At 37.7% G+C, this 24,293-nt stretch overlaps 1 protein-coding gene across 1 annotated transcript in view; it reads left to right on the forward strand.

Annotated features, from left to right (window-relative positions):
• The first annotated feature begins 3,702 nt into the window (after positions 1-3,702).
• The window catches only part of LOC110214697 (cadherin-6), a 165,916-nt gene continuing 145,325 nt past the window's right edge, over positions 3,703-24,293 (forward strand). The window contains exon 1 of the mRNA XM_020995730.2: positions 3,703-4,007. The gene's annotated coding sequence lies outside the window, so the exon portion shown is untranslated. The remainder of the gene's footprint in view (positions 4,008-24,293) is intronic.

The raw sequence follows: 24,293 nt of genomic DNA on the forward strand, positions 1-24,293 counted from the left end.
GTGCAGCCACTGTGCTTGCTATAGTTTCTTGGAGCTGCAGGTTAGAGTTTGGTGATAGGTAGACACCAAAAGTGAACAAGCAGTCCCACAAAGGGCTTGGCAAGTCTTCACACCAGAGGTGCTAGTACTCTCTGACCATCCAATACAGCCATAGGGGAAAATAAGATAATATTAATGGATGATGAAGAGAAGTTGAATTACTCAACTCATTTTGGTTTGATTCTTTCTACCAAGGGCAGCTAGGTAACACAGTGGATAGAGCCCCTGGCCTGGAGTCAGGAAGTCCTGAGTTCAAATCAGGCCTCAGACACTTACTTAGCTGTGTGACCCTGGGCAAGTCACTTAACCCTGTTTGCCTCAGTTCCTCATCTGTAAAATGAGCTGGAGAAAGAAATGGCAAACCACTCCAGTATTTTTGCCAAGAAAATTTCGGATGGGGTCATGAAGTGTTGGATATGACCGAAACAACTCAACAACAACAATAATCAAGGAAAATGGTATTTGGATTAAAAAATATAGGCAAAAGTGGCCAACTGGGAACTGCAATATATATGAGGAAATCATAAGAGAGAACACAGCTGTTCTCATTGAGTTTAAGTCACCATATCCAGATGAACTAGTTCCCAGAATCTCCTGTGTCGTCCTTTCAGATCATATGGAGAGACCTGAGCTAGACAACAGTATATTTTGGTAGATTTAGAAGCAGTTGAATGACTGGTCTGAGAATGACAAAGAGAGGTCATTAACCAATTTATGTTGTAAACTTAGACGTAGATTCAATGGAATCTAATGCAGTGCCTCAGGGAATCCATGAACCTATGATAATCAATACTTTTGGAAATTATTTGAATAAAAGCATAGAAAATGCACTCATCAGGTTTTCCAGTGACACAAAGCTGACACAAATACATTGAATTATGGAATCAGGATCCAAAAAGATCTCAGCAGTATAGAACAATGTGTGGGATTAAGAAGCTAAAATTTGATCAAAACACATATAAATTCAGTTGCCCAAGCATAACATAGGAAAGATGCAATGAAAAAGGTCAGGGAGTTTTAGTGGACCACAACATTGATAGAAACTAATTGTGTGATTAGGGAAGCTAAAAAAGATAAGCTAATCTTAAGCTTCATTGAGAGACATATTTATTGTATAAAACAAGGGAAACGATCATTCTTCTGCCCTCTGCCCTTGCCAGACTACATCTAGAGTATTGTATTGCCTCAAATGTTGTATTGTCTAAATAATCATATTAAGTTCTGAGTGCCACATTTTAGGAAGGTCATGGACAAGCCAGAATGCATTCCAAGAAAAGCAACCGGGAAATCATAGTGCATCCCATATAAGAAATGGTTCAAAGAACCAGAGGAGAGAAATTTTAGAAGAGACATGATTTCTTTAAATGTTTGAAAGACTATTATATGGAAGTGGGATTTAACTTATCTTGCTTGGTCCAAAAAGATAAAACGATGGAATTAGTAGACAGGCAGATTTTAGTCAAAAGCAATGAAAAACTTCCTGACAAATATAACCAGACAAAAAAGGAATGACTGCTGTGAATGGTCATAGATATCCCTGTCAATGGAAGTCTTCAAGCAGCACTCTGAAGGGTCAACTTGTCCCATATTCTATACAATAGATTCTTGTTCATATATGGGTTGCAATAGATGACCTCTGAGGACCCTTCCAATTTTGAGATTCTTTGAATCTGTTAGCTGGAGTTTGTAACAATCTTTCATCATGCCAAGAAAAAAAAAATAGAATATGAGAAGAACTGTTCTAGATGTGCCAGAATTACGAAACTTCCTCATTTTCAACAGGTTTTTTGGGGGTGGGAAGTAGGATGTGGGGGAGTCATAGTTGCACTTGACCACACTAACAAAAATTTTTCTTTATAATTTTTCTTATAAAAACAGTGTATTTTTGTGAAATGGCTAACTGACATTTGAAGTGCAGTCTGTGGGCCACCGTGGAATGATTTTCTGCTAACTGCTTCAAATGGTCACTGAACCCATCACCTGGGGTTAAAAAAAAATCAGGCTGTAATCACACAGCTCTGCTTACCCACATATCTCACTCTTCTAGGAAGTACTTAAAACCCGACTTTTTTTTTCATTTTCTGCATATGCATTCACACTTGGTGTAAGACTGGCAGATGTATTACACATCTTGATTACTTAAGATATTAACTATTGAGTGGGAAACACATAAACAGGTTTTTTTTCTTGCCCCATGGGAAGATTTTAGATAGTGTACAAGGAGAAAATGTGTTCCTGTTTGTTAAGGTAGTTGTAAATTTAAATATTCCATTCTGGAATAAAAACCGAAGGTATTGTGATGCCAAACATGTTGGCCATCTACACTAAGGCCAATTCCACATATATATGGAATATTGCTGACCTACTGTAAATCTCTCAGCTTAGGCTTAATTCATTCTTACTGGCACTCCAAATGGCTATCTTCCTGGAGAAGTAAAATAGTCTCCTAGGTGACTTCAGAGCTACAAACCCCATTTAACCACTCGGGGAAAACTGATCTGGCTTGGCCTTTGTAAGCCTTAACAGTAAGGAACCCTTAGGGAAGAAACCTTCCTTAGAGTGTATTATAAGACTACAGACAGTTTCATGTGCCCCTGGATGAGTGGTCGCTGTGAGAATTTGATTTTTAATTCCTTCTCTGGCAAGTTTCCTTTCAGATTGACCCCATCCTGGGGGTAAAGTCCTAAACCATCTGTCTGGTACTTCTGTGTAGAGCGACTTTGAATTTAAAAGTCCTTTAAATATTGTCATTTTAAAAAGCGGTGATATTAGAGACCATATATCAAACGATTGTGCCTTTATTCTTCCAATTCTTAATTTTAGATAGCTGAGGAGTTGTGTGGACATAAGTACTTACTTCAAGGGATCACTTGTATGGCAACTGTCATCTACAGATTACAGAAACTTTCAGAGGCTTTAAATATAGTAATATCTCTGTGCTGTCAGTATTCACCCTCCCACCCCGCTGCATTAAGGCATTTTACAAAGAAGGACATTTATCAATAGAGAGGATTAGATTACTTCCACTGTTGAGCAAGGAATAGTTGTCAGAGCCAGTAGAGAGACCTCAAGAATTTGGGCTTCCAGACTCTTTTTCTAAGCTCTAGAAAGCAGGTCTTCCTGGCACTGCCTCTTGACGCTACCAAACAGAAGCAATAACAAAGAAAAAGAAAAAAAAATAATTTAAAAATATTCATTTAATAGGGAGGGAGGGGGCAAGAGGACAGAATGTGTGGATGTATATTTTGTGTGTGTGAAGGTCACCTTTTATTTACATCTTAAAGAATCATAAATGGGGAAATTGCCCCAAGGGAAATGCATTATATGTGCCGGTACTTTGTATTCCGTAACATTATGAACCTGACCTGATAGCAGAAAACATGGTTCTATTTTACTGAGAATTGTAATTGTTTAGTGAAGCGGAAAAGGGGGGTAGGGCAGGGGAATACTCAATCATTTCTGATAATAGTATAAAGGCGACAGACAGTTCAATAATAGAAGGGGAGAAACATACGGACTCCCACAAGTTCGAAGTATCTTGTAACCTTAAAAAAAAAATCCCTGCACATACTACCGCTGACGGAGGATTACTGTGAGCTGATTGCTCTGGACTTCAAACACTGAGAGTCATTCTATCATGAGGAGGGGGTGGGTGGGGGGGTGAGAGGGGTTCTTTAACAAAGTCCTCCTCTCTCTGCACCCTCCCACTCCATTCACTTGCAAATCAGTGTGTGCCCAGAAGAGCCTGCTTTCCCTAAGCCCCATCACCTTCCCATACTGAGTGCTGCAGTTTGAGCAGGAAGCAGTGGGAACTGTGTAGGCTAACAGAACAGCAGCAGCCCCCGGAGCAGAGGCGGCTGAGGTGGTAGCAGCGGCATCCGCAACCGCAGCGGCAGCCGCAACCGCAGCGGCAGCAGGAGCGAAGGCAGTGGGGAAAGCAGCAGCTGGAGCAGCGGCTGCAGAAACAGGTAGCAGAATCTTTCCGTGTTTGTTTGTAACTAGGGGTAAGGGTTAAGGTGATCTCTAGTGTTGTTGGGGTGTTTGTAGCTGTGGTTTCTGTCCGCGCCTCTCCTTATCATTGAATGGAAACCAATCCGCTAGAGGGTCCCGTCAGCTTCCGCTGCATGCACGCCAGAGTTAAAAGAGATGCTCCAAGTGTCAGACCTTAGTTTGGTGCCGGTAGCTTCCCTGCAGGTGGAGACACCAGGCAGCCCGCGGGCGCGGGGGGCTTACTCACAGGCGGAGCGGCACTGGGGCCGAGGATTGACCGGTGTGCTGCTCCAGGAGGCTGAGGGCTGGGTGTGTGCGGGTAAGGACTTCCTCCAGGCTATGGACTGGTGTAGGGCAAATGAAGTGCTCGCTGCGGTCTGCAAGAGCTTACTCGCCTCTGCTCTTTCTTGGATAGCTGCAGTTGACACTGGGTCTTTTTGCAAAGTTGGCAGCTCTGTTGTGCGGGCAGCCGGCGCCCTTGGGAGCAGAGGCACCGAGGCACCGAACGTGGGCACCTCTCTATACCGCCCAGGGCGGGGAGGAGGGGGGGAAGGCTTGGGCAGGTACAAATTGGCTCCTGGTCATTTTGTGCACATGAAGGCTTGCGGAGCAGGAAAACTTTAGCTCCAAAAAGTCAATAGTTAGCTAGGGACAAGGAGAAAAGGAAGCCGGTTGCATCCACCTTTTGAGTGGACCTAGTGCACGAGGGCTGAGTTTGAAAGGAACATCCCCCTATTATAAAGTATAGTTCTCTGCATATGGAACCCACAGTGGAGAGAAAAGTCAGTGGTTCGGTGGGTGTGTAGCCCTGGGGCTGTTACTGAAGATGACAGACCAGACACCAAGTCTTCTCTGTGTTAATGTGTTCTCGGGACAGGGACTGAAGCAAGTGTGTGTAGCTTTTATAGGTATCTGACAGGAGAAAATTGGAATACTTGCGCCTGGTTACATATATATTAATTTCCAGGAATAAATGATAGTAAGCTGGTAAGTGGTTTGGTTTGTTTTGTTTTGTTTTTGGAGGGGGGTTGTTAGTTTTTTAGTTTTACATAGCTGCAATTACAGAAATGGATCTAATTTTGGATTTAGATATTCTTGTGTAAGGAGTTTTGTGACTGGTGATTAGAGAGATGCTATAGAGGTCAGTGTGGGGGGAGAAGTGTTGTCACTGCTGCAATAAAATCCATATTTTATGGGGAGTTAAATGCAGTTCTTTGTAAGTGCAAATGTATGTTCAACTAAGAAACTCTAGATGACATTCAAGGATCGAGAAGTTTAATGACCTGAATTATACCCAGAATACTCATACATCTGTAGATAATATTTAAAGAATGAACCTTTGTCCGAGAATTTGATTATGATATTCATGCTACAGAGTTTTATTACAACTTTCAAAGTAAATTCTCTGACCAGACTACTTAAGTAGGTATTTATGGCTTCAGTTTTCATTTGGGAGGAAAGTAGAGGAAAGGAGGAGAGGGTGAAAAAGAAAAATATATATATATACACGTCTTTCAATAAAAAAAAATAGGGCAGAAACAGTCTTATACACATGTGGCTATGTCATGTACAGACATACATATTATATATATAATCTTTCCAGTACTAAAAAGGTTGCAAGATTCACTCCATGGTTTAGGAAAAGGAAACAAGAAAACTGTAATTTTAACATAGCATTTCCCTTGCATTAATAACATCAAAAATCTTCAAACCACAAAGTAGCATCTGGTCTTTTTTTTTCCTTTCCCTTTTGCGGCTGGCTTTTCCTAAAAATGTTGGCATGGGAACCTCTACATACATGCATGTGTGTGTGTGTGTGTGTGTGTGTGTGTAGTGTAGTGTAGTGTATTCTTCTTGAATGCCTTGATCCAAGGTGTGAGTGTTTTTATCCCAGTGCTTGCTGGCTTTGCTGTTTTAAAGAAAACTAAGTCAACAAGTTGTGGGAGGGAGGATGTAGGGAATATAATCAATCAGACATCTTCATTGTGTCATAAAGAGGGTGAAGTTTATGCTACAGGCCAGATTTTCAATGGAGAGCTCCTTTTGCTCAGGAGTCTTGAAAAGAATCCATAGCAGTATACTGGAAAAAATCATTTAGTTTTCTATTCCTTTCTTTACACTTGTAGATTTTGGCTAGTTGGGGGAGTATAGGAGGTGGGGGAGAGAAACAAAAGGTACATAGTACATGTTTCTACCTATTTTTTTTTGAGGTAAAAGAAGAAACTTTTTCAGAAAACCTTAAGAGACAGCAACATATGTTTCGAGGAAAATGGCAATGATTCAGTTCTACTGTAATTCTTTGCAATTATCTTTTGTAGCCATTATAAGGAATTGGCATGTGAGAATCCCAGTAGGGACTTTGAAATCCCTTTGGATATTTAGTTTTTGCATTAATTCATTGAAATTACATTTCTTAATACTAACACTGAAAAGATAAAACAGAAAAACTAAAATCATCATTTTCCAAGTTGCTTACTATCAAAAATGTATACCTTCCTTCTTCCACCCACCACTTCCATCAGCTTTGAAAGTAAAAACTTACTCTTAGAGGCAATATTCCTTTTAAGGAGAAAATGTCTTTTGAAAATGTTGTTTCACATATATTTAAAATAGCTAGAATTGAAAGTGTAGTTACAGACCCAAACAGTGCCAGATAGTATGCCCTCTTGGCTGGAAATGTTTCAACTAGTATGTTGCACTTGACAAAAAGTTCTGATTTGCAAATAGAGCGATAGGATCGTTAACTTGGATGGAAAATGACCAACTGTTTTCATGAAGGGTACCTTTTTTTCCTTAGGACAAGAAATGTATGGATACCCCTCTTGGGCCCTAGTTACTCTGCAGTTATTTGTTTCCTCTTTATCCAGATAGATCTAGTGGTTTTCTTTTAATTATGGAAACTTTTTTGGTTGGAAGGGACCTCTAGTGGGTCATCCTGTGCATTTCTCTCAGCATTACAGCTACAGGATGGGTTTTGCTGTCTAAAGTTTTGAAAACATAGCAGCAGCTTCCTTATTTAAAAAAAAAAATAAAAGGAAGGAAAAAATGCCTGTTTGGCATAGCTTGACTTGTATGTATAGAGAGTAGCCTATTATCTTTATTACTTATGTAGATGTCTCCAATTGGAGGACCTCAAAGTATTTACTTTGTTCTTCCACGTCTCTAGTTAAAGATTTAAACACAATGAGAATTTCAAATGTATTTAGATGAAATCAGTAGCTACCTGTTCGCATTCATTGAAAACTATAAAATGAGATTTCCTTTCTTTTCCAGGCCTTGCCAAGAATGTACTTCCTTAAGCAACTGTTGTATCCTCATTAATAATTAAGACTGATTTACACTTTTAAAAAATCCATTTCCCATGATACAATGACATTACTATTATGACTCAAGAAGGATAAAATAAAGACCATGGCCCTGAGAAAAGTTGTGGGAACATAATTACCCTTTCAGAAATGTATAGAACTTCTCCTCTTCTGCTGATTTAGTGGCTTCTGATTTAAAGAAATATCCATTCATAAAAGTATTTGTTAGAAAGAGGCCAATAGACTTTTAGATGTGCATGTCACCAATGGGGATTGTCTGTTTTAGGCCATAGTTTTGCTTTACTGTGATGCTTTTTGGGTACCCTACTCCTTTAAAAAGCATTCCCTGGCACTTGGAGTTAGATAAGTTCTGTGTGGTGAATCAGTCTCTTCTGCTGACACTATGCAAGGCTCGACTTCCAATTTAAAAATCTGTTCTAAAGTTTGAAATGTGTTCCAAATGAGATAACATCCGGCAGAAGCTAGTTTCCTCGTGTTCCTTGCTTAGTCATGGCAGCCCATTCTTTGGGGTCTGTAAGAATTAGGGTCTGGCTTATAAAAACGGAAAGAAATGACTCAGTCTGAATTGCATTTCTTAATAGTGTTTCAGCTTAGCCAATGTCTACTGAGCCTACCTTATTTGCTTCACAAAAAAGTGAAAAAGCAGATAATCAAACCTTTTTCTCCCTTAAAAAACTGTGAATAATGCATAATAAATATAAAGAATTGGAACATTGTGCACAAGGAAGTTACTGAAAGAAGAGTATTTAAAAAACAAGGAATTATCTGTCAATTCTACTTTTGTGACACAATTCTAATGATTTTGGAGAAAAGATATATAGAAATATTGGGAGGGATGCTTTTTTATTTAAAGTTGGGGGGTTTTTTTGTTTGTTTGTTTGTCTGGTTTCTTTGTTTTTAGAGAAGAGAGGATTTGAGAGGTTTTCCTAAAATTGGTTGTACAATATTTGTTGAGCTTTCATTCTTCTGAAAATCAAATAGGCTACAGTATTTTTAAATGTCCATATCACCATGTTTCTGTCTTTTTATCCATCCCAGTTCTCTCTTACAGTAAGTTATATGAGGACCTCCAAGACCTTTTGTGTCATGCACCATCATTATTTCTTGAGGTGGACAGTTTTTATGACCCTTTAAGCAACCAGGTTGGAAGGTGGAAAGTAATGAGTGATCTTCCAATAGGGTAAAATGTACCCTTAGCTACTACCAAAAGATACATTAAGGATGAGTTCCTGAAGCCGAAGAATAACAGAGAAATAATTCAATAAACTAAAAACTTCAGGCAAAAAAACCTAAGTTGACTTGAACTACCTAGGAACTTATCTGAAGTACTCACAAAGACAATTTAAAGTGGGAATGCCCTTTCTGACACATGCAATTATTTAGGTCATAACATGTGTACAAAGGATACTGGATACTTTTATCCTGCTATATTTTGATATCATTCCAATTTGTTTAACCTCTTTACTCTCTTTTCACTGATTTTGTGGGTACTTGTTTTCTGAATTTATCATTCCATCTTACTGAAATTTATAGGCAGAGGAGTTTAATTATAGCTAGAATATTACTATCAAATTTGATTTGCAGTATTGATAAAGCAGTATGTGCCTAAAGATAAGTAGAACTCTTGTAAAACCCATGAATGAAATAACATAGGGCCTGCCTCAGTGGAGGACAGAGTCAATTGGTCCACATGTCAAAAGAAATTGAAACCACAAAAGAAATTTAACTTAGTTGAGTTGTCCATGAATTGGTAAGGAGTAAGTAAAATGGAAAGAGGGAGAAAAAAATATACAAGGGCAAATTGAAAATAGAAACAGATTCAGATTTCACTTTTTCTATATGTGGAATTACCACTTTCTGTCATAAGAAATGCAGGTTCATATGCATGATTACCATGGAGCCTCTTCTGCTTTTTCATATGGATTTCAAGATGGCAGTCATTGGCTGAAGGGGACCCCACTGTGTGTCTCACAGAACTAGAAGTGGAATGAAATCTCTAAATCAGGGGTCAACTCACAGATTGGCTATCAAGAAAGTGATTTGAATTCTTATCAGAAAACAAATATTGCAGTTAGTTCCAACACAAAATGTAAAGCCTCACTGAGGGTTCTCTTCCTTAGCTCCTTAAAAAGGTTTTTTTCATAATAATTAACAGTTGTGAAGGTTATCAACATGGATCTAAAATAATTCACTTACCATTGTTTGACACTATCTTCCTTTCCACACCAAAGTAAACTAAAGAGACTGAGGGCTCATCTTCTTGGACAATAGTGATGAAGACAAATTCACCAACAGAAAACAGGGAAACCTACAAATAGTATAATATGGTAAAAAATAGCAGTAACCAGATTTTCAACTAATACTAAATACAACATTAGGTGTTAGAGCAGCCTCGATGACAGATAGTGGCCGAAGAGTCTACAGGCTAAAAAATTGAGGATGAACCTTATAACAATCAAACAGTAAAGCAAAAGGAAAGTAAGTATTATGAACTTCAGCTTCAAGTTTTTTGACTTGAGGCATATGGGACAACCTGCATTGTTGGGGAACTCAGTGAACATAGTAAGGATAAGTGCTTGCCAGAGTCTAGCCATGGAAGGACCTATGGATGACCTGGGAGAGTAAATAGGAATACAGAAGGTTCAACTAATAACATTTTGTCAAGGAGGTGGCAGATTTTGAGACCATGTAACCTTCTTACAGATTTTTCATTAAAAAAAAATAACTATTTGCAAAGCTTTGTTAGCAGAGATAGTGCTGTGGACATTTTGAGCACTTAGTTTGACCATAATAGGCAATTTTGGTGACGCAGAAATCTATCATATGGTTTCCATTGCAGTGAAAAAGGATTTATGGAGGAGGGAGAAAGAACTTAAAGAAATTAAATAATTTTAGTTTCCCTCTTGACAGCTATGATTTTTATCCACCTGGGGTCATCTCAGGCTCACAGGATCCTTTAAAGGAATGCCTTTTCTCCAGGTTCTCTCAGTGTGCTTTTTACCTGATTGCTATTATTAGGTAAAGTTTTATATGGTTTCTACCCTGATAAGTGAAAAGATATTTTTTTTTCTTTCATGACAACAGCATTGTCATTTATTTAGTATTTACTTGACATCAGAATTCAAAATATACATAAACTGTGATTCTTTCCATCACAAAGTATTATGCCAAAACACACTAGTATGTCAGTGTTGAAAACAAAGTGAAATACCTGAACTGTGCTTTCCCTGTAGTTTCTTTGTCGGTGTCTCAGTGTATATGTGTATGTATACACACATACATATATATATATACATACATACATAAATATATATATATATACATACACAAATATATGTGTCTATATATGCATATCTATATCTATATATCTATATCTGTATCTATATCTATATCTATATCTATATCTATATCTATATCTATATCTATATCTATATATATATATCTCCTATGTACTTATTTGTGTGTATAGTATCCTTCAAGATACATAGAAGTTCCTTGAGGGCAGAGCCTGTTCATTTTTGCTTTGTTTCCTCAGTACCTAGCATAGTACCTAGCATAGCATGTGACATAGAGTAGGAGAAAAGCAAACCTCTGAAACCTTAAGAATTTGCTTAGAATTAATAAATGCTTATTGACTGATTGGTTGAAAATGAAGAAAAGTCAGAAAGCTACTTATTAGCTATTGCTGATTTGGTAACTCTTGCATTTAAGGCATTTTCCTTTATGCTTCTCTTTCTTTCCCAGGTTTCACCATTAAAATGACCATATAGAAACCTCTCTATTCTCTAGACTCTGGTTTTTCAGTTTTTAAATTATCAAAGAATTATATATTTGGAAGGAAAACAGAGGTAAATTGTTTCAGTCTCTTTGTTTTACATTTTAAAAATCAGTAATGCTGGACTTGCCCAGAGTTTCATGAGTTTATCCAAGTCTTTTTCTTTTCTTTTTCTTTTCTTTCTTTTTTAGTGCTGAAAATATTTCATTCTTTATTAGTACTATCAGATTATGGAAACAAGTGAAATTAAAAGTCAAGCTAGGAAATATGACAGTGTATTTGTAGCAATTATGTGTGTATTGGGGATAGGGAGGAAGGTATGGTGGGGTGTGTGTGTGTGTGTGTGTGTGTGTTTAACTGTTGGAGAAGTAGAAACTGTTGAAAATAGTAGCTGAAATTAGGTTTGGGTTTTTAATCTATGATTTTCAGCTACAGTATCATAAACTGGTATATTTCAGCTATCCACCAAATAGGAAAGAAATGAAAGCTTCCTATGATCTGTGCAGACTGCATATTTGTCTCTAATTTTTCAGCATTTTCATAGAATCATCCATTTAGAGCAAAAAGAGACCTTGGAGATAAATTCATTCAACCTGATCATTTTACAGATGAGTAGACTTAGGGTTAGAGAGGCAAAGGAAATTACCCAGGTCATACAAGTTATAAGTAATAGAGCTGGGACTGGAAACCAGGTCCTCTGAGTCTAAATCAAAGAGGTTGTTTTTGTTTTGGTTTGTTTGTTTTTTGTTTTGGTTTTTTGTTTTTCCTGTAGCAAAAGAGTAGGGTGGTGGATAGAACACTAGACTCAGAATCAGGAAGATCTGTATTCAAAAACAGCCTCAGAAGCATACTAGTCATATGACTCTGGATGAGTCATTCTTGTCTACATTAGTTTCCCTAGCTGTGAAATGGGTGTAATAACAGCAGCTTTCTCCCAGAGATGTTGTGAATATAGATGAAGATAATATTTGTAAGGTACTTTGCAAACCTTAAAGTTTTACATAAATGTTAGCATTATTTTTATTACTTTAAATGAAACCTTGCAATATCCTAATCCTTTGTCAAACCAGATGCTAGATATTTGGAAAAGAAAATATGGTCACCATACCTATATCTCTTTTATCACTGGAGCATAAGGACTCTTGACAAATAGAAAAAAAAAGACCTAATTATTATAATTGTTGTGGTTTCATTAAAGCCTTGTCTATTTGGTGAATAATTTTACATTGAAAAGTAATTGATCTTGGTGTTTGGTTCTCTTTTTTGGACCCAATAGAGTGAAGAGCAACTCCGCCTTTTAAATCAGCAGACCAAAAACCAGATTAGTCAAAAGCTGCTCACCCATGGGCCACTTTATTAAACCTCTTGTAAATAGAGACTTGTATGTGTGCATTGGGGAGAACCTTTTGACTGTATTAGCAAGAATGCTAAAGTTATACTTTGCCTAATTCTCAAAGTTTGTATGACATTAATTTGAGCACCTGCTTGGTAGATGGGTGTTCTGCAGCAGATGAGGAGGTCATATATGATTGTCTCAGCTCAGTTTTACCCTATGAACCAGAAAAGAGGCATCTTTAATTTGAAAAGAATCTGATTTCTGCACTAGTTGAGCAAGGCATTTCAAAGATGTCTATTTCAATTCCTGGAAATGCCTTTTCACTTTATTTTAAAAAGACCCACAGTCCTGCTTTTTTGTATATGTCAGTCACAAAAATAAAATGATCATCCATTTTGAGCTGCCTCTTGCAAAGGCTTGTTTGGTTTGATTCATTAATCTGCTGCCATCCACGCTTCTGCTGTGTTTGATTCTGAGCTTCTTCCCTTAGCAACAGGTTCTAATTTCACTAGTCACCACCAAACGGTCAGACTCTGCTCATCACAAATTCAGAGTGCTAAAATATAACCTATTGAGTAAATTATCATGCTGAATCCTAATTGAACAAAGTTGAGCAGCAGCATTTCCCAGTTATTGCTCTTCTCTTACAACCACTCGCTTAAAATAAAAGATTTAGGATTTTTGTCAGGGTGTGGAAGGGACTGGATTCAGTAAGGCAGGTAATCTGATGAAAATCAATACAGCTGGTTTCCTCTCTTCTTGATTCCCTCATTTGCCTTTTCTTCAGGAAGAGATCACTAGGGGAGGGTAGTCCTTGACAAAAAGAGATGAAGGAATTAGTTAATCTGTAGTGCCCTCTAGGAGAAGTCAGTCACAAACCTGAAAATAGAAAAAGGTTTTGGAAGCATACAGAATTCGAAATAACTTCTACATTCAGAAAAGCTAATGTGGTCATGTTCACTTGCAAGCAAACAAACCTGGTCCAAAAGACTGGATTCCATCTTTGAAATGGAACAGAGAAAGATGGCATGTTGAGGTTTCCCACTGTGTGCTCCTATTGATTATTTCTCCCATTAGCTTGTGGATTTGCATAGGTTTCTCAGGATCTCCTGCCTAAGATTAACTATTTAGCAACTTGTTTGCTTTTCTTCCCTCCAAAATACTTCATTAAGCTCAGTTCCGTTCAATTCAGCAAGCATCTATTAAGCATCTTCTATGTTACAGGCACTGTGCTACACCTCAAAGAGTTGGCTAAAAATTTCATTGATGGACTCCGTGGCAGGATCTATATTGGCTATTGTGGAATGGGAGAGGAGCTATTTTTTCCTTAAAAAGGGCAGATAGCTAATTTAGTAGAGTTAACACTCACAACAAGTGTACCCCGTCATCACAGATTAAGATTTTGATGTAAAAATAGAGATTTGGGGGAGAATCATTGAAACAGCCAAAAGGTGGATTAATTAGATAGCAACGAACAAGAAGCTTTTCGTTATACCCCTAGGAAGCTGATAGTATTCATTCAGCATATGTATATGCTCCAATTTATTATTACATTAAAATAGCTTTTTAAATTGTTTGCATTCTGTGTGACAATCTGATTATCATGGCTGATGAGAGAAACCAGTCACAGAACACTACAGCTCAGCTGATGGCCCTTGATGATAATTAAGAAATATGCAGTAATAACCATGACATCATGCAGGAGGGTTTCAAAACACTGAATAAGATTGGTGCTGCACGTTAAACTGAACAGTCTGGGTACTAATGAGAAGTTGCGGCCCTGTAAAACCTTAAAGAAACGCTCGCTTGTCAAACAATTACTTCTCATTCTGCTTAGCTTACTGACAAGTAACTACTCCCTAGAATGATTTTCAGGAAAGATTTTTGGAAGGTTCATTATAGGAATTTCTGTACAATAAGAGTCTTTGGGGCATAAATGTAAGTAATTTCATGGGATAGATACATTCTACTGAAAATAAAGAGGTAACTTTATTATAACATAGCGCCTCTGTCACCACAATGATTAGCTGAAAGCATATGAGCTAGATACTATTACCTAATAAGGTGATTTTCAAAAAATGCTACACCAGTTTTGGACAACAAGATAGTATCTTAGATAAACATTTTTCCAACTTTATTTTCATTCAAATCCATTCCTTTCCAGTGAAAAATCTGGCTTGTTATATTCTTTATTCTAATAACATAATTTTAATAATTCAGAATCCTTTAAAATGGGTCCCATTTCAAAGGAGACCATATCAATGGTGCCCTGAAAGCCTGAGGGTATAAAGATGCTGATGGGGACACCCAGCCCTCAGATTCAGGATACCAACCCTCTTCCTCCTTTAGGCAGGTTTTTTATTAAACTCGGTATTAAACAATGTTGCCTGAAGCTTGATTAACAATTTATGTCTTCCTAAGCAGGATTAGCAGCAGTCTGTCATTTTGATTTTTTAATTCTAAATTTGCATCTGGAAATGGGGTAGGCCTCTAAATTGATATTTTTCAAACATATTTTTCTTTTCAGGATTCAAAAGTAAATTGAATCTTATTCTTTCTGGTATGATTTTTCTTGTTATAGTACAGTTGCTATGTTTCCTAATAAATCTTGCCTACTTTAAATAAAATGTAATTGTTTCCACCTTTGAATTAATTTCCTGTCTTTCAGTAATCCTGTATTTGATGTTTTGTTTTTATTAAGATAATTTATAGTAAATTATGTGAGGAGCAAAAATCATTTAGATGAGGTCAGCATATATGTAGATGTATATTAGAATACATGTATACATGCATATGAGAGGTTCTTTACCCTTTTTGTACCATAACCCCTGTGGCAGTCGGATGAAGCCCATGGATAGCTTCTCAGAATAATAAATGCATAGGATTGATAAAGGAAAATAATTATACTTAAATACAGATGTAATTTATTTTCTCATCCAAGTTCATAGATCCACTTGAAATTTCTTCATAGACTTCAGTTTAGAAACCCTGACATGTATGTGCACACAGACATGCATCACACACATGTGTATAGATATGTGTATATGTGCACATATGTATTTACATGCTCACATATACATGTATGTGTAAATGTACATATACAGGTATATATATAAGATGTCAAAAGTCTTAGTGCAGTTTCGGGTTTTAATAGTTTAAAACTACAAAGACTTTTGGGAAACCCTGTATATACATAGATAGATAGATATATGTGCGTGTGCATGGGTCTGTGTATGAATACATACTTATACATAAATATATACAGATATAATGCAGAGAAAGAATTTTAGATAAAAACATATGTGTTTGTTTGTGTGGGCTTAAGTTTCAAAAGTAAGCTAAGGCAGCTTCGGATTGAGAACCCAAAGTTCTGGCTTTGAACCTTGTATCTGTCATTTAGGAGCTGGAATTTGGGCAAGTCACTAAGCTCTCAGATTCATTTATATAAAACTTACTTCATAGGGTTGTTATATCAAAGGAGGTAATATATGTGAAAGCCCTCTGTAACCATACAGAGCTATATAAAATGTGAGTTTCATTAATCAAGAAACTATATCCTGCATTTTCATCCTTAGAGTATCTGTTTGTATCTTTGTATTTGACGTCAAAAATATGACAGATTTCCTTCCTTTTTTAAAGTATGATGCATATGAGGCCAGAGCAGCAGGTGTTTCTCCATATGGGTCATTTAGCTTCGGGCAGAGAAAAAGATAGTCCCATGCATGGCCCCAAATTCACCCCAAGTTCTTGCTGTCTCACATATGCTTAGTCTTGATCCCAAAGAGGATCAGTTGAAAAGTGGCTGGCTCAGGGCAAAGCATTTCTGGACAGGAGTAAATAAAAATGCATTTCCTACTCATGATAGACCAGTATTACCACATTTATACACCAATGACAGTAATAGAGACTCTGGTTAACAAGACTCACTTTTTTCTACCAGTCTCATATATTGCTTAGGTATTCAAATCATTCTTTGACTTCACACTATAAAAGTGCTTTGTATAGACCATTTATATTTCTCACCCTGTTTTTTACCTTAAGGGCTTAAAAAAAGAATCATCACACCACTGAATGCTATAAATGAGTTAGTCCATACATCAGGGTACTCTTCTGGCATTGCTTGTACTTGAACAATCCTCCATTATTCTACTTTGACTTGCTGCACAGCAGTTCTACATAGATTCTAACCAGCAAACTTTGTTGCTTCAAGCATTGCTTCTGTACAGGAAGGCTGGCTGCATTTTAGGATCTCAAATGGTTCCTGATGTTATCTAGACATTATATGTTAATTATGGCTTTAAGAGCACTCTGATTTAAACCAGCTGTCATTAAGCTGGTTGAATGGTCTTTGGTTAAGTCTAAGTCTTTTAGCCCCAGTGATATGATACCACCTTTAGTTAAGTTGGAGTTCAAAGCTGTATTGATAACTGTAACTCTGGTTACCTAAAGGAGTAATGATAAGCCTGGATCTCTGTAGTTCTCATACCTAGGAGAATTGAGGACACCCCTCCAGAACTTTTAGAATCTGCTTGGAATGAAGCTTTAATATGGGCCTTATAGGGCAGCAGGGAGAGATGGTGATGGCTGGAATGAGTAACCTGGCTAGGACCACTAAGTGCCTAATGCAAGTTAATGGAGAGGTGGTAAAGTTCAGAGAGGAGGGTACTTCTTCATGAGCAGTGAGATGATTCAGATCTGGTATCCTCTGAGCTCAAGGCAGTTTTGTTCATTAGAAAGAGCTCTATCCTTGGAATGAGAAGATCTGGCTTTGAGTCACTGGTCTGCCAACTTTTGAACTAGATAACTCTAAGTCACTAAGCCTCAGTTTCATCATCTGTAAATTGAGGATAATTATGAGATCACCTACTGTGCAGAGGAAGCATATTGTAAATCATAATGTATTACGTAAATATGAAGTATTATTAGTTGTGAAGTAGTAATCAGGTAAAAGAGGATGTTTTTGGTGATTCTATGTAGATAAATATAGAGCTATTAGTGCATTTAAAGAAAACAAGTTCCTAAAAGTAGAATTTTTGAGTTAAAAGTAGCTTTCTAAATATCAGTCCAGCCTTTCATTTTACAGATGGGGAAAATGGAACTGAGAGACATCAAGTGATTTCCCTAAGGTCATCCAACTAGTTAGTGGCACAGCTGAAACTATATAACCAAGATCTCTTACCCAGCTCAGCAGCCTTTCTGTTTATAGCATATTGTCACCCAGGAAACAAGTAAATTATATCATTTGGCCCAGGAGGAATTACCAAGCCTTCCTTTAAGAGACCAGAGCTTGGAAAATGGCAAGATAAGGCTAAGATGTCACCATAGAAAGAGATTAACCTGAAGGCAACAGAGATCTGGCAGAGTGGACAGAAGGACAGCCAGAAGGTTACAGAAATTAACTAAGCTGAAGACCACGAGATGATTCACTAATGGGGCAAGATATTTTGAAGCAGTTTAATTAGACAATCTCAGTCAACATAAGGCAGTGCAGTTGGCTTTTTTTTTTTTGGAGCATCTACAGTATCCTAGAATAAGGAGCAGAGAATGGTCACCTGTTCAAATTGGTCAGTTTTGTTATGGAATCAATCAATACACATTTATTAAATTCCTATTTATGTGCTAGGCATTGTGAGAGGTACTAGAGATACAAAGAAAAAGCTGAAAAACAAAAAAATTTCTGCTCTTTGTCAGACTGGACTATTATGGATTTTTTCCTGTGGCCTTATATCTAAGTGTTGTTCCTTTTCTTTACTTTTAATAAAACTACCCGTGGACATGTTGTGGCCAGACTAATGCAAGTAGAAGAGTTGCTTCTAGCCAGCCAGACTATCCAGTGGAAAGATTCTCTGATTTTTGTTTTGGTAGGGGCTCAAACTGTAATAGTGAGATGTAATTTAGTAGGGACAAAAAGTAAAACCTTTCACTTGGTTTTTAAAAACTGATTGTACAAGTATAACGTGGAGGAGAGATGTCTACAAAGCTGTTTGGTGAAACAAAAAAACTAATGGATTGTAAACTCAGTGTAAGACAGCAATGTGAATTGGTAGTCAAGATTTACTGCGACTTTATTTTTCATAAATAGAAGTATACAGACAGCTAGGTGTCACAGTGCATAAAGCACTGGGGCTGGAGTTGGGAAGACATCTTCCTAAGTTCAATCCAGCCTCAGACACTTAACTAGCTATGTGACCTTAGACAAGTCACTTACCCTTGTTTGCCTCAGTTTCCTCATCTGTAAAATGAACTGGAGAAGGAAATGGCAAACCACTTCAGTATCTTTGCCAAGAAAATCCCAAATGGAGTCAAAAAGAGTCAGACATGACTGAAAAAATGATTTAACTTAATAATAGGGTCCAAAACAGGGAAGGTGGCAGTTTTGCACTGGTCACACTACGTCTGGAGTGTTGTTAGCTGTCTTATAAAATGATGGGGGTATGCTAGGTCCCTTCCAGGTGTAGATGTGTGATCCTTTATCATGTTCAAAGTGGAAATAAACTTTTGATTTGGCTTTAACTGGGCTTGACATTAGTTTTGAAAACTGTTAGACGAAAGAAAGCATTTTTAACTAGAGATATATAAAGGTCAACTGGCTGGTAGGAAAGAAAATTTCGTTTTTGCCATCATAGTTTCACTGAAAGAATAACCTTAATGGAGTCAAGGGATGTGCTGGCCTATCAGTATTGGCATTGCTCTCCATGGCCTAGTTCTAACCTTAGCTTCTCTATAGCTTTTTTCCAAAGTGTTTTCCTTAAAAAAATTGCATTGAACTTAATCCTAACCATTGACTGACTAAATTGTTATATTGACTAAATAGTCTCCAAAAATTCTTGGTTAAAAAAAAATTCCACTAGAACAATTCCCCGTTCATTTTACTAAAAAATCCCAGTGCTTCCCTTTTCTGTTTTAGGAAGGGGGAAACAAATCCTCACAGATGCATGCCTTAATGCCAAGTCTGCACCTTCACAGGATTACAGTGAGGTAAATGATTGGAAATTGTCAAACAGCTAGCACAGTGCTGATAATAAATGTTGAATGAGTGAAAGTCTATTGAAAAAACATTTTTCCTCATTTCCTCCATTATCTGATTAACTTCATAGGAAAAAGAAAGGGTTTTTTTATTGTTTACTTAGACCTGTCACACTGTAGAGGAATAGCAGAATAGAATAACTGGGTTTTTTTTAAATATGTGAACTCCCTTACAGGAAACCCTACCCTTTCATAGAAATGTTAATGTGACAGGGATGTCCTTTATGCCTAGCACTCTGGGGGCACCACGTGTAACTACAGAACCTTTCATATTTAAAGATAGGTTCTCATTCTCAATTTTGAGGAAAAAAGAAGGGCACTTTTATCCTAAGTTTCTTGTCATCCACCTGCTTCAGAATATCAAGTGAGACTCTAAAGTACATTTCACTGTTTTTTCTCTTAGTAATATCAATCAAAAAATTAAAATAAGCTACCTGGGGCCTTGGATCTTACTTGGTCCTTAGAACCTTTTTAATTCCATAGATAGGGACTAAATACTCCAGTCTTTGTGATGTGGTGATGATGTGGCTGGGTGGGGGTGGGGGCAATAAAGAAGTCTGTCATTCTGCTTTGGGCCTTTATTTTTATTTTTTCCTTTTTTACCCTGGACCTGACTGCAGTTGTGTTGACCTACCAATACAAATTCCACAACTGTTGTGAACTGTATAGTGTACTCATAGAAAATTGTCTAGGCATTGAAAGATTATTAACTTGTCTAGGGTTGCATAGCCAGTATGTGTCAGAGGAATATGGGACTTGAACTCAGATCTTCATGATTCCATGTCTGGCTCCTTCTGCATTATACCACATTGTCTCATATCATAATATTTACGGTAACCTATTTGTGCTTCACAATGTGGGGAAATTTTCTGTTCACTAAATGTGACTCAAATCCAGATTTTCCTCTAATCCCCACAGCATTCTTCAAAAAGAATGCCTGTAGTCAGGTCACTGATCTCCAGTCCTACAGGGGTGAAATGAGTTAGAAAACCAACTGTAGAATTGAGTGTGGTAATCACTGTATCTATCAAGCAGGTGTGTTGGTCATAACTTACATGTCTTTAGGTGCTTTAAAATTTTTAAGATGCTTTCTGCACAACCCTATGAGACAGGTGGGGAATAAAAATGAAAACCAGAGATAGAGAAAGAAAGAGATTAAGGAAGGAGAGACTCCTGAATTAAGAAACTCCTACCTAAGGTAGATAGCATCTTCTCTGCAAGTTATAGGCATAGTGATTTTCCTTAATGAATTTGAAAAGCCAGGTATGGTGGAACATGCCTGGCATCTCTACTGCTAGAGAGGCTGACGTTAGTATATCTTAGGAGTAAAGTCAGGGGTTCAGAGGTTCAGTGGGCTAAAGCCAATTAGGTGTTCATGTTAAGGCTGGCACCAATATGGTAAGCCCCAGGAGAAGGAGAAGTAAGAGAGAAAGAGAAAGAGGTAGAGAGAAACAGAGACAAAGAAAGACAGTGGCAAAGAAAGAGGAGAGAGAGGGAGAGAGAAAGAGAGAGGAGAGAGAGAGAGAGAGAGAGAAGCCTAGACTATTCAGAGGTTAAGTGACTTTCTCACAGCACTGAAATGTTAGATTATTTTCCCACAGTCGCACAGCCAGTGTGTGTCGGGGGTGGGACTTAACCTTTAGGTCTTTCTGGCTTTCTGGCTTTAAGACCAGCTCTCTATCCAGTACTTCACAGTTCCTCTCTGAAATAAGTAGTACATATTTTGGGGGGTTTTTTTGTTTTTATTTTTTTACCCCTATTTTATATACTAAAAAACTGAAGCTCAGAGGAGCTAAGTGATCCACCATCAGAATGCAAGTGTCAGGAAAGCACAGAATGAAGTCTTTGAGAAATGAAAACATACAAAAAAACCCTCAGCTCCAACAGGTTAGAGAAACCATTTCTATCATGAGGACAGTGGAAGCTGCTGCTGCCTGAAGAGTATCTATGTTTTTCTCTGAGTCCATGATCCCTTGAATGTCTTCTTGAGATTCCCCCCCCATTTAATTTTCTAATTTTTCATAATTCCATCATATAAAGACACTTTGAAGTGTTTTTAAAGACTAGTGAAGGACTATGAATGATTTTATAGGCCTATAGCCAAGCAAGTGATATAATCAATGATATAATTAATAATCATCATCATTATCCAAACAGAATCAATCACCAAGTATATATGGAGTATTTGATAATTAGAAAAATAGAAAAACTTCCATACTGTTCAAGTAAATGAGATTTCAAACAGTGTACTTTGGGGTTGTTATTGGTTTTTTTTTTCATTGTAATTCTATTCAAGTCAATTCACCAAATATTCCTTAACCTGCCTTTTGAGTATAAGACACTGTACTGACTGCTACTGGAGAGGCGGGTTCCAAAGATAAAAAACAACATAGTTTCTACCCCTCAAAAAACTTTGTAGTATGAAAAGAAGGAAGAAACATCCACAAAATAATTATAATGCAAATTAGAATATAATGAAATGCAGAGGAGAGGTCAAAGAAAGTGCATTTGAATCCTGAGAACCTACTACTGTACTTTGCACATAGTAGATGTTTAAAGATGTTGCCTGATTGACTGTCAAGGGAAGGGGGATCACTTGTAATTGAGTTGGATCAGGGTGGATACCCCGGAGGAGGTATCCCTAACACGAAGGTTTGAAGAAAGAGGATTTTGGCAAGAGGACATATCAGAACATTCAAACTTGGTAGGACAGAGGAAGGAGAGAGCAGGACAAGTGAGGGGAAAGAAAAAAGGAAGCAATATGGTCAGAGTAGACCTTAAAGAGCGTCAAGGGGAGGAGAGGGAAAGAGCCTGAAAAGGCAGGTTGGAGTCAGGGAGGGGAGAATTAAAAACAGCATCACTAGCTGCTAGACTCTCCAGCTGGAGGTTGTCTCAGCTGGAGGGTAAAATCTTATCTGGTTTCTCACCTGCAAATCCTGTTGCTTCTTGGACAATCAGTGGAGTGCTGGATGGTGGAGGGTGGGCAGGTGAGGAAAAAAAGAGCAGATTGTTTGGTGGAAAAAGGGAGGCCCAGGCAGAGCCGTAAACTGCTGTTTACGCAAAATGTGATTATATTTTTTTTTAAAAAGCCTTTTAGGAAGCTGTTTCCTCTTTCCCTATAGTACTGTCAATTGGCATATGCCTCTGGGAAAGGGGAGCCTGCTTTCTAAAAGACTCAAATAATGTTTGTTAAAAACTACAGCATCATCACTTAAAAGCTCTTTAATGAAGAACTGCTACCACCTGTATAACCACCCCCACTCTTATTCACCACTTTCTTACTTCAGTTGTGTCTGTGCTCTTTGCTAATACCAGTGATGCACCAGCATAATGGTTAATTTCCACTTTGTCTTATAAACAAATATTTTCTGAATAGTTTCTAACACTCAATAGGACCATCCCAGCACAAGTCACAGGGCATACATACCATACAGAAAGGTGTGTGTATATAGTGTGTCTGGGGCATCATATACCCCAGTATCCCCCCCCTTATTCTAGTGTGGTCTGGTTTTTCACTTTTCTACCCTTTACCCATATAGATTCAGTAACATTCTTGTACTGGCCACAAGAGTAAAAATTTAGTTTTAAGGTGTCACAGTTCACTAGAAGACTTTCTAGAGAACAGGTTGTTTATTAGGTCTCCTAGGACACATACATTCTTCAAAAGCTAAGGGAAGTAAGAGAGGAGGAGGGAACAGGGAGAAGGGGGAGCCTTCCTTGGATGCTTTGGAGATTTTAGAACCAAACTAAGTACACAGCATAAACTAGACATAAAGAGCAGTCTAGCCATTTATAACATAGAATTTCTGCAATGAAGTTCATCAGACCCTTTTCAGACTACTCCTTTCCTCCCTTCCCCACCCAACCCCAGGGGACTAACAACCATCATCTTTTTTTCCCCATAATAGCTCTGATTAAGATTGGCCTCAGCAGGTAAGAACAGGGCCAATCTATGGCCTTAATAGTCATTTGAAATCTTTAATTATAGAAGAGCTAGTACATGTTGCTATGATGGATCTGGGTCATATAGGTAATAAAGGTCCACTGTGAAACAAAACAAGCAAAACCTGCCCATTCTATTCTATGAGTTCAAATTAGCAGGGCCCCATGTGCTTAGGTTAGGTTCTAAAAAGACATGGGGAGCAATGGGAGGGGGAACCAACCAGTGGAAAGAACTAAATTGAAACTGTTGGTCCCTTTACTCAGTGTTTCTGCCCATTAATGTTCACTGATGCGTATTATTCTGATGCCAATGACAGTCTTTAAGATTGAGCCTTAAAATTTTGGGTTTTTTTTTTTTTGAAAATAATGCTTAATTATGCACTCCCCTTTTCAGGGTTTTGAGCTCTATTTGGGAAGTTTTGGAACAAAGTTTATGGAGCCCAGTGCATACATCTCATTAATGAAATTCAACACAAGATCCATGACATTTTTAGTGACAAATGATTAGCTTTCATAGTTCTCTCCTCTTGTTACAAGTGTAACTATAGTTCAACTGAGGAAACATTATACTGCAGAGAGAGATTGGTGAACTGAGAAAAATAAAACACTATAAGATCTTTCCTATTATGTTCCAATTCCTGGTAAAACTGCTTTAAAATGTCAACATACAATTTCAAGGAATTCTCGATTTTTACTACTTGGGGCTAGGTGGGTTATGGGGGATGTGGTCTAGGATCTAGCTATAACAACAACAATAATAATAGAAACTAGAAGGCACAGTGGGTAGAGTGCTGAACCTTTGGTCAGGAAGACCTGAGCTCAAATCCAGCCTCAGACACTAGCTGAGTTACTTAACTGA

Source organism: Phascolarctos cinereus, unplaced genomic scaffold (genome assembly GCF_003287225.1).
Source record: "Phascolarctos cinereus isolate Bilbo 61053 unplaced genomic scaffold, phaCin_HiC Scaffold_4;HRSCAF=312, whole genome shotgun sequence".
NCBI lineage: Eukaryota > Metazoa > Chordata > Mammalia > Diprotodontia > Phascolarctidae > Phascolarctos > Phascolarctos cinereus.